The sequence below is a fragment of the Saccostrea echinata genome, unplaced genomic scaffold (assembly GCF_033153115.1).
Source record: "Saccostrea echinata isolate AGI-Se365-2 ecotype Australia unplaced genomic scaffold, CSIRO_AGI_Sech_v1 ptg000045l, whole genome shotgun sequence".
In the NCBI taxonomy this organism is placed as follows: Eukaryota; Metazoa; Mollusca; class Bivalvia; order Ostreida; family Ostreidae; genus Saccostrea; species Saccostrea echinata.
The window spans coordinates 1,484,215-1,497,577 of NW_026889794.1; the positions used below are offsets into that span (position 1 = coordinate 1,484,215).

At 32.0% G+C, this 13,363-nt stretch overlaps 1 long non-coding RNA gene across 1 annotated transcript; it reads left to right on the forward strand.

Annotated features, from left to right (window-relative positions):
- Nucleotides 1-1,349: 1,349 nt before the first annotated feature.
- On the forward strand, nt 1,350-1,939 carry LOC133201574 (uncharacterized). The gene is made up of 3 exons (XR_009723118.1): nt 1,350-1,453; nt 1,579-1,670; nt 1,757-1,939. It is a non-coding gene; the product is annotated as an uncharacterized LOC133201574 (long non-coding RNA).
- The last annotated feature ends 11,424 nt before the right edge of the window (nt 1,940-13,363 follow it).

The window sequence follows — 13,363 nt, forward strand, 5'->3', positions numbered from 1 at the left end:
TTGTTTTTTGGGGGGGGTGGTTTTTTTTTTTTTTTTTTTTTTTTTTTTTTTTTTTTGGTACCAAAATGTTTATAACGATTTTTTGGTACTAAAATGTTAATAACAAATGGTTTTACAAGATTTGAATATGAAACCCCTCAAAAGTTTATTTTAAATCAAGACCGCCAGCTCAGATGTGTGCTTTTTGATAAGATATACATATACGAGGGTTGTCCCAGAAAAACGCTAACATTTTCAATATCTTTTGTTTCACTAATACTATAAAGTTAAAAATTGGCATACACCATAATGAACATTTTTTGAATAATGCGTAATTTCAATAAAATATGTCTATAAATAACATTTTTTTCTCTCAGGTAAATTAACCACAAAATAGCTGTCGCGAACCACTGACGACGTCAAAACGTAACTTGTGGCTTTGTGAATTTATTAAGGAATAGTGCGTCTGATAAAATTCGTTTGAAGCATAAATTCGACACTGGATTTAATTCCCTTTTACTTACCAAGTAATCCATCTCAGGTATTAATTAACGTTTCCAAATTAAAGATCGCGGAATTAATTCTTTCAATAAACTTTAACAATTTCCCAACCCAGGTCATAAGTTTACCTAACTGCTCGCTTAGTAAAACGGCCGTCGGCACGTATGACTTCCAGCTTCTGACTTTTCAGTTTGTTGGTTTACCAAACGCTTTTTCCATCGAATAATCAGTCAAGCCATCCTCGAACCTCTTGAACCAGGTATAAAATATGTTTGTGTCGTTCCATCGTTTACATATCTTTTCCCGTATGGACAGGATTCATATCCCGCTCAACAGTACTGCTTGATAATTTGGTGCTCCGCATTATCGCCCGACGTAACTATTTTTGACAATATCTTAGTAAAGGTGTTTTTGCATCTAACGTCAAATTTTTGTCACTTGTGATGCTAAATTAATGAATTTTTACACATGAGTATTTCAGATCATAGAGTTATTATGGAGGTAATTTTTTTCACTTTAAATTTCCTTATAGCCTTGTAATAAAGGAAACTTCCCTGATAATGCTATTTCTAAAGCTCAAAAAATTGCCACGTGCGCCGAGCACCGATATCTGACACCCTTTAAAAGCTATTTTTACATGCAAATGACATTACAACATTATAATATTTTGTCCAAATAGCAAAAATTTCATTTCCCAACAAGGTGTAAAAAGTTATTTATTATGGTCGATTAGTTTTTGAAATATTCAAAAAGTTCGCATTTTTCTGGGACAACCCTCGTATGTAGTAAAATGTTATAATGTTGTGCACCAGTTAATGTTTTTTACTTCACTTTCATCTATGTATTCGCTGTGAATATTGCAGGTGTCCTAGGATTCGCTCTGGACATGGTAATGTTGTCAAATTTTGATCACACACAACTTGGATGGTCATTTTATCTCTCAGTAACTATGAATTCAATCATACTTTTTATGGTAAGCAATCATGAAATGAACAATTTGATACAAAATTTACTCATTATTTACAAAGATTTTAACATGAAATATGAAGATAACGAACAGCAATCAATCTCAATAGTCCATATAAATTGAAATTTCAGATTACAATGGCGATACCTTGTAGCATATATTTGTGTAAGAAAGATGGCTATAGCCCACTGGACTAGAAGCAGATAATCGTTAATTAGATTTGGTAAGTATTTTACTTTCAAAGCTTTCTTCGTGTATTTGATTTTAATATTCAATGATATGATTCAATTTCTTTTTCCTCTTTTTTAGAAAAGTACCTTCGGAAACATCATTTTTGGACAGTTCATTCTTTGCTTGGTTGATGGTTGTGCGTAGTCCTATAAACAATTGCTTTCACCGCAAACTAATATTTTGTTGTGCCTATTTACGAAGGAAATGTGCATTTAGATATTTATATATTTATGGCCTGGTCGGGCCTTGTTCAATTTTGGATGATGCTTCTTATTTAACATTTGAATTAGTTGCTCCTAATGTTGTTTTCAATGATTGATCCAACTTCAGTATGTATTTTCTTGTTTAGCAAGCTCTACTGACAAAATGTATAAGACCATTAGGACATTAGATTTCATCAAAACGTCCCTTAAAAACGTTTGAATTTGAGTCATAGATTATTATATTTATTCTCGTAATATTTTATTTTCTCTTCTCGTGGGACTATTCTCAAGGTATCGCTAATATAACACTCAAGGTTTATTGTTTGATGCAAACATTTTGAGAATTGGTAACATCTAGAATATTTTTTTTCTTTTTTAGGCAGTAGTGTTTATTATCTTTTTTGAAAATGTGAAAATTTTGAAATGTGTTACTTTTACTTTTTACAAAGACAAGGAAATTCAACCGTATTACTTCATTTTTTTATTAATAAATATACTTAAGGATTTTGATACTCTTTTCAGTATTTCTATAATTATGATTTGTACATAAAGAGAAAAAATGTCCACTAAACTACTATGACATTAATATAAAAGATATTGTTTATGAAGTTTATTTTCTTGAATGTAAGGTAAAACTTGAAGATTTTCGTCACTTTCTTTTTCCTTTCTAATATTTTTACCATTATTACTATTCTATTGCTTTTTTTCACGTGTGATAAAACAATGAATGCTGTTGGTCGTGTTCGATATTTTTGTTGTGAAAATATTCTTACTGCGTTCTAAATTCTTGGTTGCTTTTTTTTCATTCCACATTAATTTTTGCCTTTTATTTCATGCTTTGACAATTCAATATATGGTCATTTTAAACTTCTTTCTTGATAACTGTGTTTTATTGATTTTGTTTACAATTCAACAGAACAAAATTTCTGTTGCCGTTAAATTTAGTGGCAAAATCAATAAATTAGCCCTAAAGGATAACTGCACTTAACGCTGGGTTTTGGGTCTTTTTTCGTCGCTTCTGTTGCTTTTACATCTTAACCTTATTTCACTTTTGTATATTTACTGAAGAATTCTGTCAATTTGGCACCAAAATTTAAATGTTAAAATGATTTTAGACTGTGATACAATAAAATAATTCTATGTTTTTTGCCTTTACTGTTTTTCAGATATAGTGAATTTACACTTACCTGCCCTTGATTAAACATTAGGTATGCATGAGAGGTGGAGTCTACATTATAAGAATGGCTCTGAAATTAGACTAGATAAATAACAATGACATGTATAAAAATACGAGATTACTCTTTCCCATCTCCCCCTTATTCTGTATGGCACAAGTACACTATTAACAAAGATTTCAAACCGAAATTAACAATATCAGCACTTCCATGTAAGGAAAGAATACTTTGAATCGATGCCTGATAATTCAACGTGTTCGAGCACAGTGTCCTAGTAAGTACAAAACATGCTACCTTACAAGCCACGTAACGGAATTTAGTATTCACAGATTTACCTGAGGTAAGAAATCACGTGGGAAATTATAATATTCAACATGCCATAGCCTAAGTTACAACAGAGGGCGAATGTAAGAAGAGGCAGTTTTTTCTCTTTTAAACCATGAGCGCATGTTTATCTATTAATCTCCTTTTGACACAACATTATTAATGCAAATATACAACAACTGTTAAACGGGGAACAATAGACAAACATGCGCTGACTATGTATAAAGTCAGTGAAAAAGGATGGAGATTCAAGAAATAAGATTCCATCTTCGCTAGCCAAAGGTTTCTGATACGCTACTCTTCTCATAAACCCTTGGCATACGGTGCTGACAAAAGACGGGATTGTTTTCGTCACGTGATCATGATTCTAAACAGGTTACGCACAGATTGCGTCATCGACAGAAATAAAAAGCGTATTTAAATAAATAATGTTTTTTTTAGAATAATTAACAAGAAGGTATTGAGTTATGTTGATTTGTTATTTAAACATGTTAAAATGCAAATCTGCATCTTCAGTATTGATTCTTAATCACTTATTTTGTACGTAGCTTAAGATATTGGATGACACCATATAGCTATTCATAGAATGGCATGTTATCTTACGGATCGTTGTTTACTTGCGTTTTTCATTCCCGATATTAAAGAGTCAAGATATATCCCGAACGCAAATATCTTCATTTACAAAAAACAACTGCTGATTGGTCGAACGATGTCGATCAACTCCAATCACAACTTGAGAAAAAAATCCCAACTTTTTTAACACCGTGTGCCAAGGGCTTACCTATCAGAAAACCTTGGCTAGTGGTGACCCCCGCCTTTGAAAACAGCTTCGTATTTCGTAAATACATACTTTTATTTAATGTAATTACGTAAAGTTGTAGATTAGTTGTTGACCATTTCTGCAATTAAAAGTAAAATGCTTGTTTTGAAAGTTTATTTTGTCACAATTTTGGCATGTCCTTAAGTGCAGTCAGCCTTTAAAGGTGCTTAGACACAGATTTGAAGTTAATATTTTCTCAAATTTTCTGTATGATATCACGACTTATATATTGCAATAGCATTTCACACGAAAATATAATTAAAAACTTATTTTATCTGGAAAATATTGGAACTACGAATTCCTGGCCGCGTTTGAATAACACATCCTTGCACTTTCAGAAATTTTATCTTTATCCTTAACATTTAAGAAAAGAAGCGATTTTGTTGTGTATTAATGAAAAACATTACATCTATAATCCAGAAAATTCAGAGTAGAAATGTGCGAAAGCAAATCCCCTCACTAATATCGTCAGCCCGTGCTCAGTGTTGTGTACAGAGTTTAACAAATTGAATACACCCGTGAAACGTAAACTGTTTTTGTAAACAGGGCACGAGCTCTGTTATTGTTAATGTTTACGATTCACCGGGTGTGTTCAATTGTTAAACTCTGCACACACCACTGAGCACGGACTGACAATACTGTGAGTGGGTTTTGCTTTCGAACATTTCTACTCTGAATTTACTGGATTATAGTTTTAATATTTTTCATTAATACACAACAAAATTGCCACTTTTCTTAAGTATTACGAATAAAATTAAAATTTGTGAAAGTGCAAGGATGTGTCAATCAAACGCGTTCAGAAATTTGAAGTTTCAATAATTACGAGATGAAATAAGATTTTTATTATATTTTAATATGAAATGCTATAGCAACATATAAGTCATGAAATTATACAGAAAATTTGAGAAAATATTAACTTCAAATCTGTGTCCAAGCACCTTTAAATCAGTAAATTCTAAAGACAAGATATTGATAAATTTAAGGAGAGTGTAAATTAAAGTTGGTTTTTTTTCTAAAAAAAAAAAAAACGACGTGAGAGCATGTTTGCATTAAATCTGCATAAGCGGTAAATACCACCTTTATGAAGGATAAAGAGGATATTCAATGTTTTGTAGTTGAATATGGAATTTATTTCGAAGTGCGAAGCATGAGTGAAAATATCAAAGAATCTTGTCTCTCGAGTGAAAAACATCTAAAAATATCTAATATCATTCAGCATAGTCGATTCAAAGTTTTCATATCTACAGTTTCTGATAGATAAACCACATTTTCCTCAAAACTCGACTCGTTCAATTCATTTACAAATCACTAATATTACAAGCAAAAAGTATTATATTTTTGGATTTTTAAAGAGAAAAGAAATACAAAATATTGCACATTTTTCAGAAAAAAAAAATGATTGGAATCAAGGTTTTGCAATTCGCCCATTTGGAAGTCTAATCCTATGTTTAGTCAAATCTGGTTGTTCCTCGATGTTTGGAAAAATCCTTGGATTCACTGCTTGTCTTTGTGTTAGATCAAGAATTTGACATCCAAATTTGTAAGAACTTCCGCTGCATGGTTTCCCACACCTATTAGGTGAAGGATTATCGCATGTTCTGGGAGAGGTACATCTGCCGACTGATCACCATGGTGACCATCCTCCATTTCGAGGAATACAAAAATCACATTTGGTAAAATCAATGTCGTTTTTTGAATTCAGAACATGAGAACTCTGGAGTACTAAAATAAATTTATATTAGAACGTCAGCTGTTTGTAGGAGAAAACGATTAAACAAGTTACTCAGGATAGCTTGAAGTCATACATTTTTTTTATTTTAAACATTTACCTTGATAAATAGGATTATTGGAAAGAAAATCGTGTATCTTTTAATCATTAGTACAATTTTACAGCATTGTGGCAACGCACTGAAAAAAATTACGCACTTTGAAAAATATTTTCAAAGTGCGTTAAAATTGGGACAAAATCAACGCACTTTGAAAAAAAAAATTCAAAGTGTGTTAAATTTTGGAGAGAATCAACGCACTTTGAAATTTTTTTTTCAAAGTGCGTTAAGAGTGTACATCAACATTTTTTACCATGGAGACACTTAACGCACTTTGAAAAAATACGTATAAAACAATAATTCTGGACTTAGATTTTAATAATAGACAGCATTTGTTATATTTTTTCCGAAAAACTGATGAATTGATCTACCCTCATCGAGAACGAGGGTAGATTTTAATAATAGACAGCATTTGTTATATTTTTTCCGAAAAACTGATGAATTGATCTACCCTCATCGAGAACGAGGAGAAGACTGGTAGAAAGTCCCTCAGCCCAACTCTCTATCTTTCCTATACAAATGTATGTATTTACTTAACTGGTATGACATTGATATTATTTCTCACAATAAATTTGAGTTAAAGTAAAAGAGATGAAAAAATTGAGATTAGTTTAAATTTCCTGAAAAAAAAATTACGCACCCTATTATATAAAAGAAGAGAGCTCCATAACCTTTATTCAAAATGTATACACAATGATTCCTCAGAAAAAATGCATTTACATGGTAATTAAAACATGCTATTTGACATGTCTAGCGTTTTTATGATATCAAATTACAGATTTTGAAGTAATCTGACTGCATAACTTTTTGAGAAAAAGTTATTAGTGAACGAGGTAAAAATTTCAGTCGACTGAGTAATGTGGCTAAGGGGTATTTTCTTACTATCAAATAAATGAGAACCATTGTTTTATATATATTCACAATAGATAGATAGATGAAAATGATAGAAAAATAGATGAGAGGGAAAGAAGGAGAGAGCTAATCACTTATCGACACCTACATCTACCGAACTTATTAGAGACTGGATAAAATTTTAAAAAGAAAAGGAAAAAAGACACAAAGTGTGCTATTAAACAGTCATTCCTCCATCATTTCTAAGACCCATTTCCCTTTTATAACAGTTACGAGAATCTTTGGAAACAAGACAATTCCTTAAAATCTTTAAAACGTCTATATCTCAGATCCTGACGTCATCATCGAAAAGTTATCCAACCAGGTTCAAATAATCATTTATCATTCCTAAAATTTGCAAGAATATTGACCGAGCCATGCACATTTTTTTTTCAAAGTGCGTTAATATGGTCGATATTAACGCACTTTGAAAAGAAATATATTTTTTTTCAAAGTGCGTTAACGTGGTCCCAAAATTAACGCACTTTGAAATTTTTTTTTCAAAGTGCGTAATTTTTCAAAGTGCGTTGTAACACAGCATACCTTATCGTCTCCTTCTCAAAGACATTCCTATGAATTTTATCAATGTCTGTGTTTCTGCAGATGACATTCGCCATTAGTGTAATACGTATTTTATTCAGTTGTTCGGGAGTAAATTTCACGTTGTCTTCGTTGTTTTCGTAGTAAAATCTGTCTCCATATTTTAAGGCCTTACACTGCAGTCCAATAATGTAGGCAAATAAAGGTGCCACTCGTGCACCTGGAAGAGGATTTTCTGAGACTCCTCCTGTGAAAAGATCTATGTAGTCCACGTTCCTGAAATAAGACAAAGCTTAGTTGTGACTTGCCATACAATTGATATACTGTGATAACTGTATCATTAATCATACTGTAACTTCCATGTACTAGTAACTGCTAGGTGTATAATCATATTGTTCGTAATTTTTAAAAAATGCAAAGTTAGATTTATTTTACTTTGTAAACTTCTGATTTTCTAGCTTGAATGTATTAATTTATACTGTAGTATTTAAATAAATGTATTTAAGATTAACTTACTTGTAAATGGATTTAAGACAATGATGGCGTCTGCTGGATGACCCAGAAGTCCTCCAGTTCCACCTGTAAACGAAGTGGCTGGTTCTAAACCACATACCATTCTCCAGAAGTTGTATGGTGGTATACCATGGTCACGACCACTCTGAATGTTTACTGCTGCTAGATCAATACCATTTCCTGGTCCCGATTCGAACAAATGCCTGGTCACTACATATTATTTCGCAATCATACATGATGTTGGTAGAGAAAGTTTTTGTTGGATGATAAGACAATTTGTCGTTTATCAAGCTATGCCCAAACCTGAAGACTGCCGCGGAGAGAAAATTACTGATCATCGGTTTAAATTTAGCATTATAGCCAGTGAAATAACCTGCGGATTTTGGCTTAACGTCATTTTGGTTCATAATATCGTTTCCTAATATTTCTTGCAGGTATTGATGGTAGGTGATATGCTGAATAAGAGCGCCATCAATTTTACGAGACTCCTGGAACAGTGTTTCGTCGTCCCAATGTGGATTTACTTGTTTGAGATTTTTAGCAATTCTATTGTGCTCCCGGTGTCAAATGGTCTGAAGGGAAACTAAAGCTGCTTGCTGGTTAACTCGTCTATCACCTGATAAAAGTTGTATTATGTGTTTTAAGTTTCATAACAAAGTATCAGTTTGAAGCTATAAAAAAAACTAATTGCAATGCTCCTATTAAGATTTCTGATTTTCGAAAGGGTTCTTTGGATTTAGGTTTTTCAACTTTAACTTTTTTTGAATGACACTGTTCTGATATGCTTTTTTGATATGTTTTTTTGCACCAAAGGCTTTTTTGTCTTTGTAAGATAGCTAAATTTTCCTTAGACTTGAAGACTAAAGACATTAAATTCTTTAAGACATGAATACTATTGACAAGGCCTAATTTACAAGTAATGCGGTAGATCGGACAAAAAAAAAAATGAAATATTTACAAGAATTCTGAATTTCTTTACCTGCATTGAAACATTTAACTTTATTATCGTTCGATGGCAATCGGTAAGAGGCTGAATTGCTGGTATCTTGTGATAAAAGTTCGTTGCCATCAACTGTTGTTGTTTTCAATAGACCTGATAAAAAAAAAATACAGTTGTAAGACTGGTATTATCAGTAGAATAGTATATTTTTAAAAATATGTAACTTTGAAGTGTGGCAATTTTGTTCAAGACTAGATACAATCTGGATCTTTTTCCCCTAAAATCTGCATACATGCAGTTTTCTTTCTTCATAACGGGCACTTTTTGCATCGTATGAAAACATGAAGATAATGAGCAGTGATCAGTCTCGAAAAAAATCTACAAACAAATATAAACTGTGAACAGGGCATAAAACATGGACCCCCGGAAATTCCATATTTAGATGGAATCAGGTGCCTTGGAGGAGTAGGTATCCCCTGTTTCTGCATACAATTTATTAGGGAAAAGCAAATAAGTACACCCTAGTATGTTTTCAATATTTGGTATAGTTACATAAGTTTCACATTAAGATATCACAATTATTAAAACCTACCATCTCTTTTAAGTCTTAATGAATTCATTGTGCTCTGGTCGGAGCCGTACATAGCAGAGCCGTCAATATAGTGTGTGTTCTGGTTAATTTGTTGACGTGGGCCTGTAAAATAATTAATGATTAATTGAAGTTTAAACATAGCAACAGAGAAATGCTTATGCAGGTTACTCTGGTTTAACCGAAAACGATAGAAGTTTAAATGACAATGTAAAACATGTGCATTTTTTGTAAAATGTAAGACATTAGTTCAATTTATGTTATGATATAGATTACAAATTCTGATCAATTTTTAAAAAATGGTAGTTTGATACTATTGCATTGCTAAATTTATAGCAGATATAGCACTTTTAAGTACCAGTAACCTATGCAGAACTATGTATCAAAAACTGCAGTAATAATGACACATAAAATTTTTATAAACCTTCATTTTGGATTATTTTTAAAATAGCTCTTCATTTTAGTTTTGTCGAAGAAATTAAGTTTGCAGTATTTGTAAATTAAATACTAGTTAATGTATTCGTAGGTGTTTTGGGAATTGCTTCTATCTTGATAATGGCTGTCAAATTTTGGCCATTTACAGCTTGAATAGTCGTTTTATCTTACCGTTGTCTCAATCTCTGTGATTCTTCTTACATGTCCGATCTACCGCATTACTAGTACATGTTTATAACTCGAAAATTCTTAATGAATTTCTAAAGTTATAAAATTTGTGCACTAAAATTGGTTCATGAATTTTCAGACTGTGATTTTGATGGTGTATTCTGTAGGACACGAAATACATATGAAGAATGCACAATATTTCTTGTGTTTAGACGAAGGCATTGACAAAGGTATTACTTTCCTTAATGCAGTATTTACATGTTGTATTACTTAAGTATTTATATCGAAATATATACTTTTTAGTCGTAATTTGCATATTTGCTTCCTGAATAAGAAACATTCTTTTAATCCGGATAGGAAACGTACAAACTACATGAAACGCCTTGCATATATATCCTATTATTTTTCTTTTTAGGCCACACAGAGGCAAATTTATAAGAGTAAGGGGGAAAAGTAAATTTTGCTTTTGGAAGTTGAACACTTTTTCGTGAGCAACATTCTAATTTACAAGTTGTTTTAAACTGAACAGTATAAAACTGAAATGTAAGGGACAATGATGTGTATTAAAGCTCATTAAAAATATTCTTGGTGTTATTGTTCTTTCAAACGTTCTTGGTAAAACCAAACGCAAAACCAAATTACATGCTGATGGGCTATTTTTCCAGTTTTGATCATTTCTTATTCTGTATAACACTTTGAGCTTTGTCACAATACAAGCATATCTATTAAACTTGTCAGCATAGTCAATTCATAGTTTTCAAGTTGAGAGTTTGTAAAACTGACAAAAACCGCATACTTTGTCAAAGATTGGTTTATAAAATATATTAATACAAATTGAAATACAAGGGTAGCTTGGTAAAATCCTTGAAAACGCTGTTTTTATTAAACTTAAGATATGGTGGAATGCAAAACTGAACTTATTTTTATGATTAAGAAAGTTACAAATGTTCACAGAGTCTATTCCTTTCTTAAAATAGAGAGGCGATGTGCATTCAAAGCAAAATATATCAGATCTCAGACATCAAAATCAACAAATAGACTTTTTACCAATATTCAAGTATCTTCATTTAGCTCCGTTTAAGATTAAGGACAAAATGAGATGGACTCACAATTATCTCTCATCGTGAATAAAATTTATTTCAGTGTCCATCGTTATTTCTGAAGTGAAATAAAGGTACCATTTGGATGAAATACTCGAAGATATGTATTTCTTATTTTTAACTGAACTGAATAATTAAGGAATCAATGAAAATGTTTTTACTTTTACGTTCTCATTGGAATAAATAAAGCATCAATATCAGCAATTTTCAACATTCTTACCAGATTTAAGAGCTAGCTCCTTTATTAATAGAAAGATATATAATAACAGGCACAATAGATAAAAATATGATTTGTTATACTTTTAAAAAGTGGTTCCTGTATAAATATATACTTTAAGAACGTCTAACATCTCCAATGTTTCACTGAGCAGTCCAAAAAAATGATTTTTGACTGCAGAGTGACCGCAGAGTTGGACCTGTCGATGAGATATTGGTTCGCTTACCACACAAAGTGGGCGGGGTCAGCTAAATCTTATTTGCCTTCGTTCTTGTTCGAAGGTGACGGAATTGAACGACGAGTTTAACCGCAGTGTGGTTAAGGAAATTTACATCATGGAAACCAGCAAAAGATACATGTATATCAAATAAATAAATAAATAAATAAAAGGTATAACAAACATTGACTATGTTCTCGGGCAAATGGGCTTTGTTGGACCTAAGAACCAATCCGTTTGCCTTAGGCTTAAAGGCCTCACGCAAACGATTTGGTTCTTAGGTCCGACAAAAGGCATGTTGCCCTCAAACCCAGTTAATCAATGTATAATGTTAAATCCTAAGGAGTAAGATAATGATATTTCTCCGATTTTTTGTATCTTGTTTTTTTTTTCAACATCTCCAAAAGACATATAGCCTTGTTGAGTGACTGCTTTTGACAATTTAAAAAAATCAGAGAACGAGAGTCCGAGAAAAATCGGCAAATAATGAATACATGGAACGTATTTCTCAAACTATCAGAGTAACAGGCTAGCATGAAATGAAATCAAAATCATTGTCATACTTATTTGATCTTAAAGAGGGGAAAAACACATAAGCAATTTGACATAGATTTGAATTTTGGCATAGCATTCTTGTTTACAATATTTCAGAGTCTCTAAATCGATAATCTTGAGCAAGAGCATTTTGATATTTTCCTCTGTATATATGTTTTCATAGGTCTTCTAGGTTTGGCATCCGCAACTGCTGTGGCCACAAATTCACCAGAAAGCAGCTTTATAACTTATACACTGAGCTGTCTACGGATTTTTCCGTTTTTTTCGATCATGACAAAGAGCACACGGCGGGTGTGACCGGTCGGCAGGGAATGCTCACTCCTACATGGCACCTGATCCCTTCTATAAATTTTGAGGTCCCTGTTTGTTCTCTGCTTCAAATTTGTATCGTTTCATTGGACTTTCGAGATTGAATACTGTTCGTTATCTTCATATTTCATCCAGTTGGTTAGTCTTGCTTCCTTACTGTCGCTTCTTCTGGATTTTTTTATTGCATGTATGAAATTTGCATTGAAAGATGCATGTATTCTAAATGGTGCAAAAAAAAAATAACAAAGATGTCATGTCATTTAGCAAATATGATTTAATTCTTTCTTGCTGTTGTGATAGTGTTATTTGTGCTGCATTTCGAGTGAACTTTTGTGATCAAATATATTCAATGACCATCTGCTGCATATAATTATTTTCAACCTTATTTTTCTCAAAAACAACATTCACAGAATGTGTTTTAAAATATTTATTTCTCTGCGAGAGTAGGGGCACCTCATGTGAGAGTTGTAACATAACACTCTTAGGTTTTTTTGTTTATTGGTGCAAACATTTTGAGAATTTGTAACATTCTAGATTTTTTTTCTTTTTCAGGCAGTAGTGTCTATTTTGTTTTTTGTTAGCTTTCCAAATAGTATTGAAAAGTGTACTTTTACACAGGCCAGGGCATTTTAACAGTATAACCTAATTGTTATTGATAACCATATTGAATGATTTTGACACTTTATTTATTTTTATAATTATGTAATGGTAGCTGTTTGCTTTGTTGAAAAATAAAAGGTTAACTATCGATATCATATCCCAAAATATTATTGAACACAGGTAAATACATTAGAGTATTGAAATGAAATTTGTTGAGAAAAAAAGATTATTAATCGGCGTCATTTCTCAAAATATTATTGAAA